The sequence below is a fragment of the Ceratotherium simum genome, unplaced genomic scaffold, assembly GCF_057802395.1.
Source record: "Ceratotherium simum simum isolate JZ-2026a unplaced genomic scaffold, ASM5780239v1 HiC_scaffold_43, whole genome shotgun sequence".
In the NCBI taxonomy this organism is placed as follows: domain Eukaryota; kingdom Metazoa; phylum Chordata; class Mammalia; order Perissodactyla; family Rhinocerotidae; genus Ceratotherium; species Ceratotherium simum.
In genome coordinates this window covers 5,122,508-5,137,391 of record NW_028261259.1, presented here as the reverse complement: position 1 = coordinate 5,137,391, position 14,884 = coordinate 5,122,508, and the positions used below count along the sequence as shown (strand labels likewise).

At 36.5% G+C, this 14,884-nt stretch overlaps 1 protein-coding gene across 1 annotated transcript in view; it reads left to right on the top strand.

Moving 5' to 3' along the window:
• LOC147911461 (ral-GDS-related protein-like) overlaps positions 1–14,884 on the top strand; it is an 87,960-nt gene that overhangs the window by 4,427 nt on the left and 68,649 nt on the right. The gene's annotated exons all lie outside the window — the stretch shown is intronic.

The following is a 14,884-nucleotide window of genomic DNA, read 5'->3' as shown; positions in this document are numbered from 1 at the left end:
GTATAACATGCGTACAGAAATATATGGAGAAGTCATCCACGTAAATCTCAAAGAATTACTACAAAGTGAACACACTTGTGTGACCAAGAACTAGCACCAGCTTTACTCAGGCCCCGACAATCACTTTCTCCCTATTTCTTCCCCAAAGGTAACTGATATCTTACCAGCAAACACTGTATGTCAAGTTTGTCTTCTTATACAAGTGTTTTATTACAGAACAATTTAAACAATATACAAAATAAACAAAATAGCATAGTAGGCCCGTCACCCAGCTTCAACAACTACTAATCATTTGCCATTTTTGTTTCATCCACACTGCATGCCATTCCCACCTCACTTTATTATTCTTTTAAGCCTTTGTGCGTGTGTGGTGAGTAAGATGTATGCACACTGAAAGGCACAAATCTCAACCAGTTTTGGCAAATAAACATGCCCATATATCTTTCATCCCTTTAAGAATAGGATATTTCCATCACCCCCAGAAAACTCCTTCCTGTTCCTTCCCAGGCAATTTTTTCCTTCCCCCGATGCAACCCCTGTTCTAGTTTTTTCAGCAAAGGTTCATCTTGGCTGAAATCATCCCATGTGTGTTGTTTTCTGTCCAGCTTGCCTCCCTCAGCACGAGATTGATGAGTCTCTCTCAGCATGTGTGTGTCAGCGTTTGCTCCTCGGCACGGCTGAGGAAGTTCTGCTCTGTGGATGCTCCAAAGTGCTCTCATCTTCCTCCTGGGGACGTGCAGGTCATCTCCTGTGAACAGTCTTGTAAAAACGTTTTTTGGCATGCTGTTTATTTCCTTTATTAGCATTTAAGTGACACACCTTTGCATTTTTACTGGTTGGTCCAGATTACAATATGCATCTTTAAGATATCACAGCCTACCTAGAGTTAATAGTTCACCAGTTTAATCAATGTAAAATATGGAAGCCTTGCTACAGAACACTTCCATTTACCTCTGTCTGTTCTTTGTGCTATTGTTGTCATAAATTTTACATCTTCCCATGTTATAAATCCCACAATACAGTGTTATAATTTTTGCTTTAGATATTCATAGGTATTTTAAAGAAATAAGAGGGGCCGGCCCCGTGGCTTAGCGGTTAACTGCATGCGCTCCACTGCTCACAGCCAGGGTTCGGATCCCTGGCGCGCACCGACGCACCACTTCTCCAGCCATGCTGAGGCCGTGTCCCACGTACAGCAACTAGAAGGATATGCAGCTATGACATACAACTATCTACTGGGGCTTTGGGGGGAAAATAAATAAATAAACAAAATTATAAAAAAAAAGAAATAAGAGAAATAAGTTAAGTGTTTGGAAAGGAAATGCTTTGAGACTCTGCAAAAGTACTGTTTCTTCTTTAAGTTTCATCCACAGTTTTTGCATTCATCAGTCATTCTTTCCAACAGTAATTATTACTGTAGTGTTATAGTGGCGATTTTCTATTTCATGCTATCTAGCGCTTTTATTATTTGGAATTCTGTGAGGAAGATTCCCCCCCCTCCTTCTTCCTTTCTTTCTCTCATTCTTTTGTTTCCCCTTTTTTCTTTCTTCCTTCCCTTCCTTTCTTATTTAATCTTTTTTATATCAGTATAGCCTTGTGGATATTTATTTTATTCTCTGGGTAATAATCCAATGCTACCATTATTTATTTTGTTGCTCACAGTTTTCCAGCTTGAGTCATTGGGAAGTCTTTCAGACTGATTCCTTTTGACATGTCCCATCATTTTCTGTGTGTGTTTTTTTTTTTTGAAAGCACTTTCCTACTTTCTGGCACTACAAGATGATCCAGGCTCATCTTGTATTTTCCATCTCCAGCCCTAGAATTAGCCATTTCTCCAAGAAAATCTGCTTTATTTTATTGGAGAAAGATATTTAGAAAACAAGATCTGGGAGCTAGGTGTGCTCATTAATACTAGAGTGTCACTGCTTCTGGATCCTCTCAGCAGAGCATGGAAATGTATGTATGGATATAAACTCAGGTAGACACATCTGTCTATCGATCTATCAATCTACATATCAATCTATCTGTCTATTTGGATAGATATATTAAAAGAAACATGGATTCATATTGATACTTCCAACTCCAATCCAGCACCACAGAGTTTATTCTAGCATTCTCCTTTTGTTTATTTGTAACTTCTTTCACCAAAAGTGAGAGATTAACTCCAGTTAGCTAAAATATATTTACTGTGTCAACTAGTTTCAGAATTGCTATTCCATACCCTTATGAAAAACAAATTTACCACCTAGAGTACAGTGTTTGTGTACAGTACTTTAGTTTTACAATATCCCGTCAAACAGTGTCTTCCAAAGTAACTTAGGTCAGGACCTTTCATCCCCACCCCTTCTGTATGGTTATGTCACATGCTTATAATACAGTGAGATTCATTTGTCACCGCATTACATCTGGGTTCCCCAGCATCCTGATTGATTTTTAAAATTTGCAGAGTAAAATTCACTCTTTGCGGTGTACAGTTCTATGGGTTTTGACTTTATGGTCATGCATCCATATCCACAGTACCATACAGAGCTGTGTTTTTCACCCCCAAAGTTCTCTCATGCTATCCCTTTGTATTCAACCCCTTCCCCTACTCCATCCCTTGGCAACCACTGATCATTTTCCATCCCTGTAATTCTGCCTTTTATAGAAAGTCATACAAAAGGAATCATATACTATACAGCCTTTTGAATCTGGCTTCCTTCACTTAGAGAAATGCATCCAAGATTCATCCATGTTGTTGTGTGAATCAAGAGTTTATCCTGGTGCCAGCCCCGTGGCTTAGCGGTTGAGTGCGTGCGCTCCCCTATTGGCGACCCAGGTTCGGATCCAGGGCGCACACTGACACATCACTTCTCTGGCCATGCTGAGGCCATGTCCCACATACAGCAACTAGAAGGGTGTGCAAATATGACATACAACTATCTATTGGGGCTTTGGGGGGAAAAAAGGAGGAGGATTGGCAATGGATGTCAGATCAGGGCTTATCTTCCTCACACACACAAAAAAAGAGTTTATCCTTTTTATTGCCAAGTAGTATTCTAATGTACCGATGCATCACAGTTCTTTCTCCATTCACCTGACGAAGGACATTTAGTTTATTTCCAGCTTTTGGCAATTAAGAATAAAATGACTATAAAGATTCCTACAAAGATATTTGTTTAAACATTAGTTTTCAATTTTCTTCAGTAAATACCTAGGAGTGGGATATCTGAGTCATATAATAAGTGTATGTTTAGCTTTATAAGAACCTGCTCAACTGTTTTCTGAATGCAACTATCATGTTGCATTGCCAGTTCTAATTGCTCCTAGTCCTCACCAGCGTGTGGTATTTGCAATTTTATTTTTTATTTCAGCCACCTAATAGGCGTGCAGTATCTTATTGTGGCTTCTGCATCCTTTTTGAAAGTGAGTTCTGCTAAATATAGAATCTTATGTTGACTTTTGGGTTTTCTTTCTGCACTTGAAAGATGTCATATTGTTGTTGAGTTGTCTCTTTTGTTTTTGATAATATATCATCCATCATTCACCTTATTTTTCCCTGTATGTAATGTCTTCCCCTGTATATATGTATTTCCCTGACTGCTTTCAAGATTTTCTTTTTATCTTTGGATTTTAGTAGCTTGACTATCATGTACCTATGTATACTTTTATTTTATACTTTATTTTGTGGGTTTGCTGACTTTCTTGGATCTAAAATTTTAGATTTTCCACCATATTTTGAAAGTTTTATGCTATTACTTATTGATTTGCATTTCTGCCTCATTTAATTTTTCTGTCTCTCTCCTCTCTGCTTGGGACTCAATTATCTCACAGGTCATAAGGCTCTCTTCATTTTTCTTCAAAATTTTTACATTCTTTTCTTCAGACTGGATAATTTCTATTGCTGTATCTTCATGTTTTTTCTACGGTTTCTAATCTACTGGTAAACTGAAAATTATTTATGTTATTTCATCTTCCTATTTGGTTCTTTTGTGTAATTTCCACTTCTCTGCTGAGTTCCCACTTCTATTCATTCATTATGGGAATATTTTTCTTTACCACCATGATCATCTTTATAACAGTTGCTTTTGTATTCTTGACTGCTAATTGCAACACATTGGGGAGAGTTTCTACTGCCTGCTTTTGGTCACATATGGATTACATTTTCCTATTTCTTCAAATCTAATGACTCTTTTAAATTGTGTACTGGAAATCATGAAAGATAGGTATAGAGGTTCCAGATTCTATTGTATTCCTTTGAAGAGTGTTGTTACTTTTCTAGCAGGGAATCAACTTGGCTGGACTGAAATTTCAATCCTATCTCTTTTACAGTGGGCATAGCTGAAATCCTCAGTCAGTTCTTTCATCTTCCAACTGCTGTTTTTACACTAGGCCTTCTGGGGCCTACCCTGCATGTGTGTTGTTCAAAGATCTGCCAATTTGGTGTGTGTGGGGGAGAGACTTACATATATATTTTGTGATATTCCTCTTTGTGGCTCCCTCCCTTCCAGAATTTCTCCCCTAACTTGCCAGCTACTCTGCCAGCCCCAAAATACATCCTCTAACATTACAAGTAAGACTGTAGTTTTTCCACTGTCTGGGCCATGTACAGATTTTGGAATGTTTTGAGGCAAAAGACTGAAGCTTGCAAATATCTCCTGGTGCAATTCCCATCATTTAAGGGAAGATTCCCTCTCAGTTCTGCTTGCTTTTGGAAGTGATTTATAAATACACAGAAATACACATTTATTATATGTGTATTACATATAGCTACACGAGTCTGTATAAATATATATATTTTGTGCAGAGTTTATCATTGTTATCTGTGAGAGTGTTAGTTCAACAAGCTACTCCACAATTACTAGAAGCCAGACCTCGGTTTTCTTTCTTTCTTGGATTTTATATAAATGGAATTATAAAATATATAGCCTTTTGAATATAATTTCTTTTATGCAGCATTATGGTTGTGATATTCATCCATGCTATTTCATGTAGCTAGTGTTTGTTCATTTGTTGAAAATAATTAATTTTTAATGGTCATAAAATATGCATAACATAAAATTTTAACCATTTTTAAGTGGACAGTTCAGCCACATTCAATACATTCACATAATTGTGTAACCATAACCTCCAACCATCCACAGAACTATTTTCACCTTGCACTGAAACTTTGTGACCATTAAGCAACAACTCCCTGTTATCCCTCCCTCTTGCCCCTGGGAACCACCATTCTCCTTTCTATTCCTATAAATTTGACTACACTAAGTACCTTATATGAGTGGAATCATACAGTATTTTTCCTTTTGTGACTGGCTTTATTTCACTTAGCATAAATTCCTCAAGTTTCATCATGTCATAGCATGTGTCAGAATTCCTTCCTTTTTAAGGGTGAATAGTATTCCACTATGTGTATACACCACATTTTTTTGTCAGTTCATCCATTGATGGACACCTGGCTTGATTCCAGCGTCTGGCTACTTTGAATAATGCTGTTAAGAACATGGGTGTACATATACGTCTTTATACCTCTGCATTCAGTTCTTTTGGGTGTATACCCATAAATGGTGTTCTCAGATTCATTTTTCACATGTAGGAGGGTTCCCCACACCTCCAACAAGCAATTCTTGGAATGCCAGCTGGTGGCCAGATAATTCAACTCAATTTGATGCTGACAACCCAGAGATACATCAGATTCCACAGGTTGATGGCTCCGTCCTATAAGTCTGCACACCCACCTAACCTCACCTCTACTTCAGATGCCAGTTACAAGCCCAGGCTGTTACCTGTATTTCTGACTTACTGGCTATAAACCAGAGGTTCCCACAACCTCCTCCTTGGATTTGATTAATTTGCTAGAGTGACTCACAAAACTCAGAGAAACATTTGCTTGATAACAAGTTTATTATAAAAGGACATAATTCAAGAAGAACCTGTTGGAAGTGGTGCATAGGGAAAGGTATGGAGATGGTACACAGAGCTTTCATGCCATCTCCAGGTGCACCACTCTCCAAGCAGTCTTTGTCATTGCCAACCTGGACGCTCTCTGAAGCTCCTTCTATTGGGATTTTAATGGAGGCTCCGTCACATAGGCATGATCAATTATTAACTCAGATTCCAGCCCCTCTCCTCTCTCTGGAGGATAAGGGGTAGGGCTAAAAGTTCCAAGCTTCTAATCAGGGCTTGGTCTTTCTGGTGACCAGTCCCCATTCAGGAGCCATCCAGGAGCCCACCCAGAGTTGCCTCAATAGAACAAAAGATTCTCCTAATGTTCTTATCACTGGGGAAATTACAAAGGTTTTAGGAGCTCTGTGCCAAGAACTGGACGCAGAGGCCGATAAATATGTTTTTTATTATTTCAGAACCCATAAGTGGAATTTCTAGATCATATAGTAATTCTATTTTTAATTTTTGAAGGAACTGCCATACTGTTTTCCACAGTTTTATATTCTCACCATCAGAGCACAAGGGTTCCAATTTCTCAACATCCTTGCCAACACTTCTTATTTTCTGATTTTGTGATAGTAACTATCCTAATGGGTGTGAAAAGGTAGCTCATTGTGCTTTTATTTCACATTTTCCTGATACTTAGTGATGTTGAGCATCTTTTCATGTGTTTCCTGTTCATTTTATATCTTCTTTGGAGAAATGTCTATTCAAGTATTTTCTGCATTTTTAAATTGAGTTGTTTTTTATTGTTGACTTGTAGAAGTTCTTTATTTATTCTAGATATTAATCCCTTATCAGATTTGTGATTTGCAAATATTTTCAACCATTCCATGGTTTGCCTTTTTACTCTGTTGATAGTATCTTGTGATACAGAAAACTTTTTCATTTTGATGAAGTCCAATTTGTTATTTTTTTGTTACTTATGTCTTTGGTGTCATATTAAAGAAATCATTTTTGCAATGGCATTTGGACCCAATGACACACAGCTTTTACCATGTGTTTTCTTCTAAGGATTTCATAGCTTCAACTCTAACATTTATATCTTTGATCCATTTTGAGTTAATTTTTGTATGTGGTGTAAAGTAAGGGTCCAACTTCATTCTTTTGCATGTGGGTATCCAGTTTTCCCAACAACATTTGTTGAAAAACTGATCTTTTCTCCAATGAATGATCTTTGTACCCTTGTCAAAAATCATTGGACCATATATGCAAAGTTTTATTTCTGGGATCTCTGTGCTATTTCATTAGTATGGTGTGTGTATTTATGCCAGTACCACACTGTTTTGATTACTTTATAGTAAGTTTTGAAATCAGGAAGTGTGAGTTCTCTAACTTTGTTCTGCTTTTTCTAGATTGTTTTGGCTATTCAGTGTCCCTTGAGAGTTCATATGAACTTTAGGATGATTTTTCTATTTTTGCAAAACCATCATTGGAATTTTTACCTCTTTGAGTAAGTTGATTCTTAAGTATTTTACTCTTTTTGATGCTAGAGTAAATAAAAATGTAAAGTTTTTAAATTTATTTTTCAGATTACTTATTATTAATGTATAGAAGAACAACTAGTTTTTGTATGTTGATTTTGTGTCTCACTACTCTGCAGAATTTACTAGTTCTAACAAATTTTTGGTGGAAGTTTTAGGGGTTTCAACATATAAGATAATATTTGTAAACAAATATAATATTACTTCTTCTTTTCCAATTTGGATGCTATTTCTTTGTTTTTATTGCCTAATTGCTTTGGCTAGAACTTCTAATACCATGTTGAATAGAAGTGGTGAAAATGGGCCTTCTTGCCCTGTTCCTGATCTTGGGGAAAAAGCTTTCAGTCTTTCACCCTTGAATATGATGTTCTCTGTGGATTTCTATATATGGCTTCTATTATGTTGAAGTAGTTTCCTTTTACTCTGAGGGGTTTTTTAGTGGTTTTAGCATGAAAGCATGTTGAGTTTTGTTAAATGCTTTTTCTGCATCCATTGAGATGATCATGTGTTTTCTTCCTTCATTCTGTTAATGTGGTTTATTACATTAATTCATTTTCATATATTGAAACATCCTTGTATTCCAGGAATAAATCCCACTTAAAAATGCTGTATAATCCTTTTAATATGCTGATGAATTTAGTTTATTACTATTTTATGGAGGATCTTTATATCAATATTCATCAAATATATACACCTATAGTTTTCTTTTCTCTTAGTGTCTTTGGCTTTGATATCAGGGTAGTGCTAAGCCCATAGGATGACTTTAGAGGTATTCTCTCCTCTTCAACTTTTGGAAAGAGTTTGAAAAGAATTGGTGTTAGTTAATTAAAAAAAAAGTCGTTGGGCCCAGGAATAAATTCAGCATAAAATAAATACAAATAAATATTTTTAAAAATATGAAAAAGATTTTTACTAAAAAAATTTAAAAATGAAGCAAGTACATCACTTATCACTTTATTTCTAAAAAGTTTTTTTAACCTACTAGTAAACATGAACAAATTGTTAGAATTAAAATGACTGAAGTGTTAATTTTCTTCATTGCAAATTTTCTGACAGAAGTATATGATGCGGTCATGTATGACATCTTTTATGAAAAAATGGTCATTTTTTGTAGTATTTGGGAATATTATGAATTTTCCCAGTGTCCTCTGAAAATACTCTGATATGCAAAGTTATCTTTTCAACATGTATGTCTCATCATCATCCTTACCAAATTAACAAACTCAGGTGTTAATTAATCAACTACTTTTCATATGATTCAGGTTCTCCACCACCAACTCCCCTAAGCATCAGGAAATTCTACTACTTCTGCAAGATTAACAATTTTACCATACCTTGTATATATCTCATGTGGTTTAAAACATCCAAAAATCGTTGATAAACTGACCCTGCCCACACTAAATCATTGTGGATTATAAAAGATGGCCTCTGTTAAGTGGAGAGGGATTTCAGGTTGAACTTAATTTTATAAGTGGTCAATGTATTAGAGTGTATTGTTCTGTTATGTATTTCACTTCTTTTCTAAAAAAAGTAATAGTTAACTGCACTAAGATAATAAAAATTTGAGAAAATAAGGAACTGATACACACTGTAAGCTTCAAATGTTTTCAAGCATAAGATACAATAAGAACTAAAACTACGAAATGGCAGAGAAAATAGAGATAAGGGGATGAAATTGCAAAACTGAATCTATAATAATATCTCAATGGCTAGCGTTTTGGTGCCAAGAAGGTGGTGAAGTCAAAGAATTCATAAAGATGATAATAAGCACACTACAAAGAAAAAAGACTGAAATTTCATAGAGAGAATTTTTACAGTGATATGACAGATAGAGAACAGGGAAGAGAAGTTGGAGTGAGAGACTATCTGCTTCTTAAATTTTTTCCACTGTAGAGAACAACAAACCAATTTGCTGAAATCTTTATTCCTCTCTATGACCTTATCTTTACCTGCAAAATCTCAGCCCTGAATCGATGTCACAGTCCAGCTTTTCCATCCCTGGGGAACAGAGCAATTTATCTCATCTGAAACCTCAACAGCTCAGGCTGTTAAACAAGGCCGGCAATCCATTCTCACAGAGGAGCCAACTGGAGGTAGGATTTTTGGTTCTCAATTCAGCTAAATATCTTCAAAGAATTGTATCTGCCCTTCCTTATCCAGGGCTATCAGTGAAGTACTGGCTGGCTTTCAGAGAAGAACAATTCACAGTCAGTGGAGACATTTTCTGTTGAGCTCTCTAGAGAAGGCTGTGGGGCTTGTCAGTAAGAGTTGATTTCTATGAGGATTATATTTTTTTATTTTATTCAGAGATTTATAAAGAAATTTACATGGTAAGAATTATTATCAACAAAATATGTTGTCTATTCTCTGGTCATTTAAGCAAAATCTTCCTCTCAGTGCCAACCCATGGACAAAGCCCAGATTTAATCTCCAAGAGTCTGCTAGGCACTCTGTGGTCCATGGGAATCCCTCAAGTTGGCAGCCTGTTTCCTTGTGTGCTGTGCTGGTGTTCAATATTCCATCTCTTCCGGGTACAACTAGACAGAGGCCTATCAGATCATCAAGGGACTTGACATTGGAGAAATGTATTTTTCATTATCTTTAGACTTCTACACTTTTCAAAAAGACTCACAGCATTTCGAGTAATTGTGCAGCAGTTTACCCAACACTAAGGTTCTCACTATTAAAAGTTAAAACAAATAAATTTTGAAAAGGAAAAAGTGATTTTTGCAAATATGTACAGAATGTATATAACGGGTGCACCCTTATAAATGGAGGTGATGGTGCCCAGGGCAAGCTACCCCATTAGGCACCACCCTGGTGTGTGGATTATTTCGAGCTGAAGACAATAAGGACTCAGAGAACTCAGGAAGAATATTTGAATTTCCCCTCCCAAACTGCCTAAAGAATTTAAAACAAAAGATCTGTTTCAGGAAGGAGTTATTATCATGATGGCTGTAAAGATAATGTAGGATAGAGGTTACAACAGGAAAGGCACCAAGCCCCTTTTATCAAAAACTCTATCTCTCCCTGACCACATTATCTATAGATGACCCTGAGAAGAGTTGTCAGGCAAGCATTTGCATTTCTATCTCCCTGTGAGTTGTCTTCTTGCCCTCTGTGGTCCTAGACCACTACCCACCCCCAACACCTTCCTCCTCTTTAGCTACAATACTTAATCGGGCAGCTTAGACAGAGGGACGAGTTGCTCATTTCTGAGTTTCTCCCATGTATACATGTTATTAAACTTGGTATTATTTTCTACTGCTAACCTGTCTTGTTAATTATTTGGCCAGCCATGAGAACATTAAGAAAAGAGCAGAGGGAGATTCTCTCACACCCTCAACAGTTTTTGTGCCCAACGTGGGGCTACACTGGCTGGCAAGTTGCGTTCTCTGGCTGGAAGAAATGCCTTCTCCCAGGATTACTGCAGTGGATGAAATACGGGAATGCCTGACAAAAGCCAGCAAAATGTAAGACTTCTTACCACATCAGCCTCCCAGAATCTCTACCTGTGGAGTCCGGTGGAAGGAAGTGGTGAGAATTTTTTTCTCTTTCTAAATTTAGATTGGCAGGAGGAAATATTTGGGAAACTAGTTTCTTCTGCTTTTAGTGACTCTGGTAAATTTGGTAGAGTACTCTTGGTTTTGATTTTTATCCTTTTTCCTCCCAGAGATAGTCTCTGTTTTTCTCTTTTGTCTTTGTCCTTTGTATCATGTGTCATAAGAAGGAAATACCATAGGGTAGGACGCAGGCATAGGCCCTATAAGCCTGCTGTCCGGGCCGGCCCCACAGACTGGTGAGTTTGCAGGTCTCACCAGATTGGTTTCTATTTAGACAAACTTTGCTGTGGGTTAATATGCACATGAAGTGAAGGCCATTGCCAAGGGCATCTTGGAAGCCAAAACGGCCACAAATTTGTGGGCACGGGTCGAGCAGTTAAGAACCATTAGGGCGCTCGCCACTTTCAGAAGACTCCCGTGACAGGATAATTTGGGTCATGGAACGGGGTAGATGACACAGGTCCCCCGCCAACTGCAAGAAAATGTCCATGCAACGACGAGGTACTCTGTAAAGGACACAGTTCCGAACCACGTGGCACCTCCCCCCCAGGTATTATTCTGACTCCAAGCGACCTAAGGCGTGGCTAAAGCTGTCATTGTGCACATAAGAAAAAAATCGGATGAGGTTTTTCCTTCTGTCTTGTTCTGTCTCCTGAGACAACTTGGCTTTGTGACCAGTGAAAATATTCTCCTTGGTCTCCACCATACGGAAGGTGCATTTACTGGGGTGTTCCTTGTTGGCCAGTCGAGTAGACTGGGGTTCTGAACTGTCTCTTTGTCCAGCTATGCCAAGCTCTCAGGGGAGTTTGTCATAAAGGGCCCAGTCCATAAGGGCTTTTGTCGTCTTAACCTTCGTTGCTTGTTAGTGCTGGAAAAATCCCATTCCAGTATTGCCTGCCCGATGTCACAGATTAGCGGGTCTGTGACTGGAGGCATCCCACACTATTGTGGGAGAGCGGAGACACCGTTTTCACTACACCGTCCTTACCACCTGTGCAATGAAGGTCTTTAATTTTTCTGAATATCTTTGGGAGTGAATTCTGTGGATCATGGGGGCTACATCATCTGCGTCCTCACCAGTGACGCCTCTTGCATCCATGGTAAAGATTTATTCTAAGCATGGAAAGTTACCTCCGGGTCTTTCCTTAAAAGGCTTATTGGATCGAGTCACTATTGGAATAAATATACAAATGAAGATCCTACTCGTCAATGGCCCAACGACAGATCCTTTGAATTGGGAAAACTTCTAAATTGGGGGAAAAAAATGTTTTCAGAGCTCTCACACAATTTTTTAATTGATACCTAAAAAAAGGCCAGAAAAAGGAAGGGAAAAATTTAAATAGCCTTAAGACCTTGACTCAGGTTACAATTGAATTGAGAACATGTAAAAGTCTAAGTGTTTATAAGATTATAAATGTTGGAATGTTTGAGCTAATTTTATATAAAGAGGTTACATCAACTTTGCCTGAGTATGTTTTAAAATGTCTGAGTGGGAATGCTTCCCTTGTCCAAAATTAGAAGACCAAGACCTATTGATAAAAATCTTAATGATAACTATGTTTAATGGTATAAGAGGCGATGAAATTTACATGAACTTTTGTACAAAAAACTGATGTTATTTCTATTACAGAACTGGTTAACAAAAATAGTAATTTAAATGATGGCTAATTTTATCTAATGTCTTATGAAGTCTTATAGGCAATCTAAATAATTATTGGGAACAAGTAAATTAATAGTTGTGAAAAAGATGAATGTTGGGTGAACTTTAAATAATAATTATGTGTTATGGTGGTTAGAGCTTCCAAAATCTTTTTGGTGACTTAAAACTTTAGAGTTTTGCTAAATTTTGTGATAAAAATTCACTGAGTATCATCATTTCCAAATAAGATAAGATATTAGACATTGATTGCTAAATGTATGTTTGTCTACTTTTGTCTTTTCATTGCAGAAAAATTAAAAGGTGTTTTGGGTCTATTGGTAAACATGTGTTTTATTAAAAGATTGTACTATAAAGTAACATATTTCTAGAAGTTATGAAGTGTTTATAAATTTTCCAAGCCACGATATACTAATGTAAAAGAAAGTTTATAATGGTTTACGTAGTTTTTACTTACAAATTGGGGTTTCTAAGAGTTCAAATTTCTAATTAGTATATGTGATTGAAGCTACTAAATATTAAAAAAAATGTCTGTGTACAAGGAAAGTAAGATGTATAAAGAAGTAACAAAGAATGGAAATATTTTATTTGATTGATTAAGAAAGATAAATTTGTTTTCAAGTACTAGGAGGGAAAAGAAAGACATGGGACAAATTCTGAATGTAAAAAGAAAGTTATAGGTTTGTGGAAGAGGAATTCTGGAAAAGGAGTTTTTGTATGGTCAAGTTGGCTAAGATTGAAATGAATTTAATTAAGTAAATGAATTTTAATATCAGAAGGAAGCTGGTACAAAATTATCATTTGGTCTTATTTCTCTTAAAAGGATAATTTTCTTGAACTTCCTAAAGAGGTTATAAAAGATTTTTCTTTACCTTTGGGTAAGTCTACCTAAAAGACAGAAAGAAAAAAACTGTTAAAATAATTTCCTGTGTTCAAAAGACTGAGGTCTCTCTATTAAGGTTTTTGGACTGTTAAAGCTCTCTTTTCTTTAACGTTTTCTATTTTTGACAAGCTCCCCAAAATTCATATCTTAAATAAAGTCCTTTTTTTACTTTTTTTCGTTGAGAATTTTCAAAGGGCCCTGGAACTTCTCAAAGAAATTTGCTCTCTTCCTATAAGGGGAAAGATACTAAATTTATTAGGCTTATTCAGTATGTTAAATTACATGGAAAGCATTGTCAGACAAGTGATGATAAGTCTGCTTAGGTGTTATTATGTGGGCAAATGTTATTGACCTAGGTGTTTTAAAATTGTATAACATTACTGAAATTCTGATCTGTCCTGATTATCAGTCATAATTCTGGTTATTATTATTTTAAAGTGTTGTATGTCACAAAATTAACCAAATTTCTCTGTCAATTGCCATTTTGAGGTCTTGTTCTTTACAGACTTATTTCTTTGCTCTAATGCTTTTGCAAAATATTTCAACTTCAGGAAAATTCATGGAAAGGACTCTGACATTTACACTGGAGTACAGGTTTCTGACAAACTTTCTGATCATAAAACTGAACTTGGTGAGAAATTACAGAAATCTGATGGAAAGACTGATAACTTCATGAAGCTGCTAACAGAAAGATTGGGATCAAGAATGGATTACACAGGACTGAATGAACTGATAAGGATAATTATAATTTTTATGATTTTTCATTTGATGTATTGCTGAATTTTTAATGTTTTGTTTTTTCAGAGTTAAGGAAAACTTTTTCTCTTTTGTCCTGAGCTAGATATGACTTATAACAATTTGGTAAATGATATTTTTGTAAGTAAAATTGAAATATTTCTCTTTTTCTCTCTATCTGATCCCTGGAATATGGAAACCCTTAGTAAGTGAGTATTGTTGTTTTCATGGCAATATAGTTATTTGCATAAGTTCAATAAGAATCTGTTCTCCTTATAACAGGACACAATTGGAAACACTGGTTATATTACCAAGGCTGTGACTGGAACATCATATTTGCGATATAACCATACAGCTTTTGAGGAATGAAGATTGGACTTTATGGAATAGAGCCACGTGGAAATATTGGCCTGGTACCTTATGTTCCAAGCAGCACTTACCAGGATAAGTAAAGAATGTCACTTATCTGGCAAGCACAAGGAACCTCGAAATATTTTGGGGGAACCTCGGAAGAGAGGAATTCACCCAAATCTGTAGGTATTACAGGCAAAGTCTGATGACAAAATCCTTGGCTTGGCTTTTCTGGCCTGGAGAGGCCTTTAAAGTTCAATGTGATATTCCTTTAAAAAGTTCCAGCAAA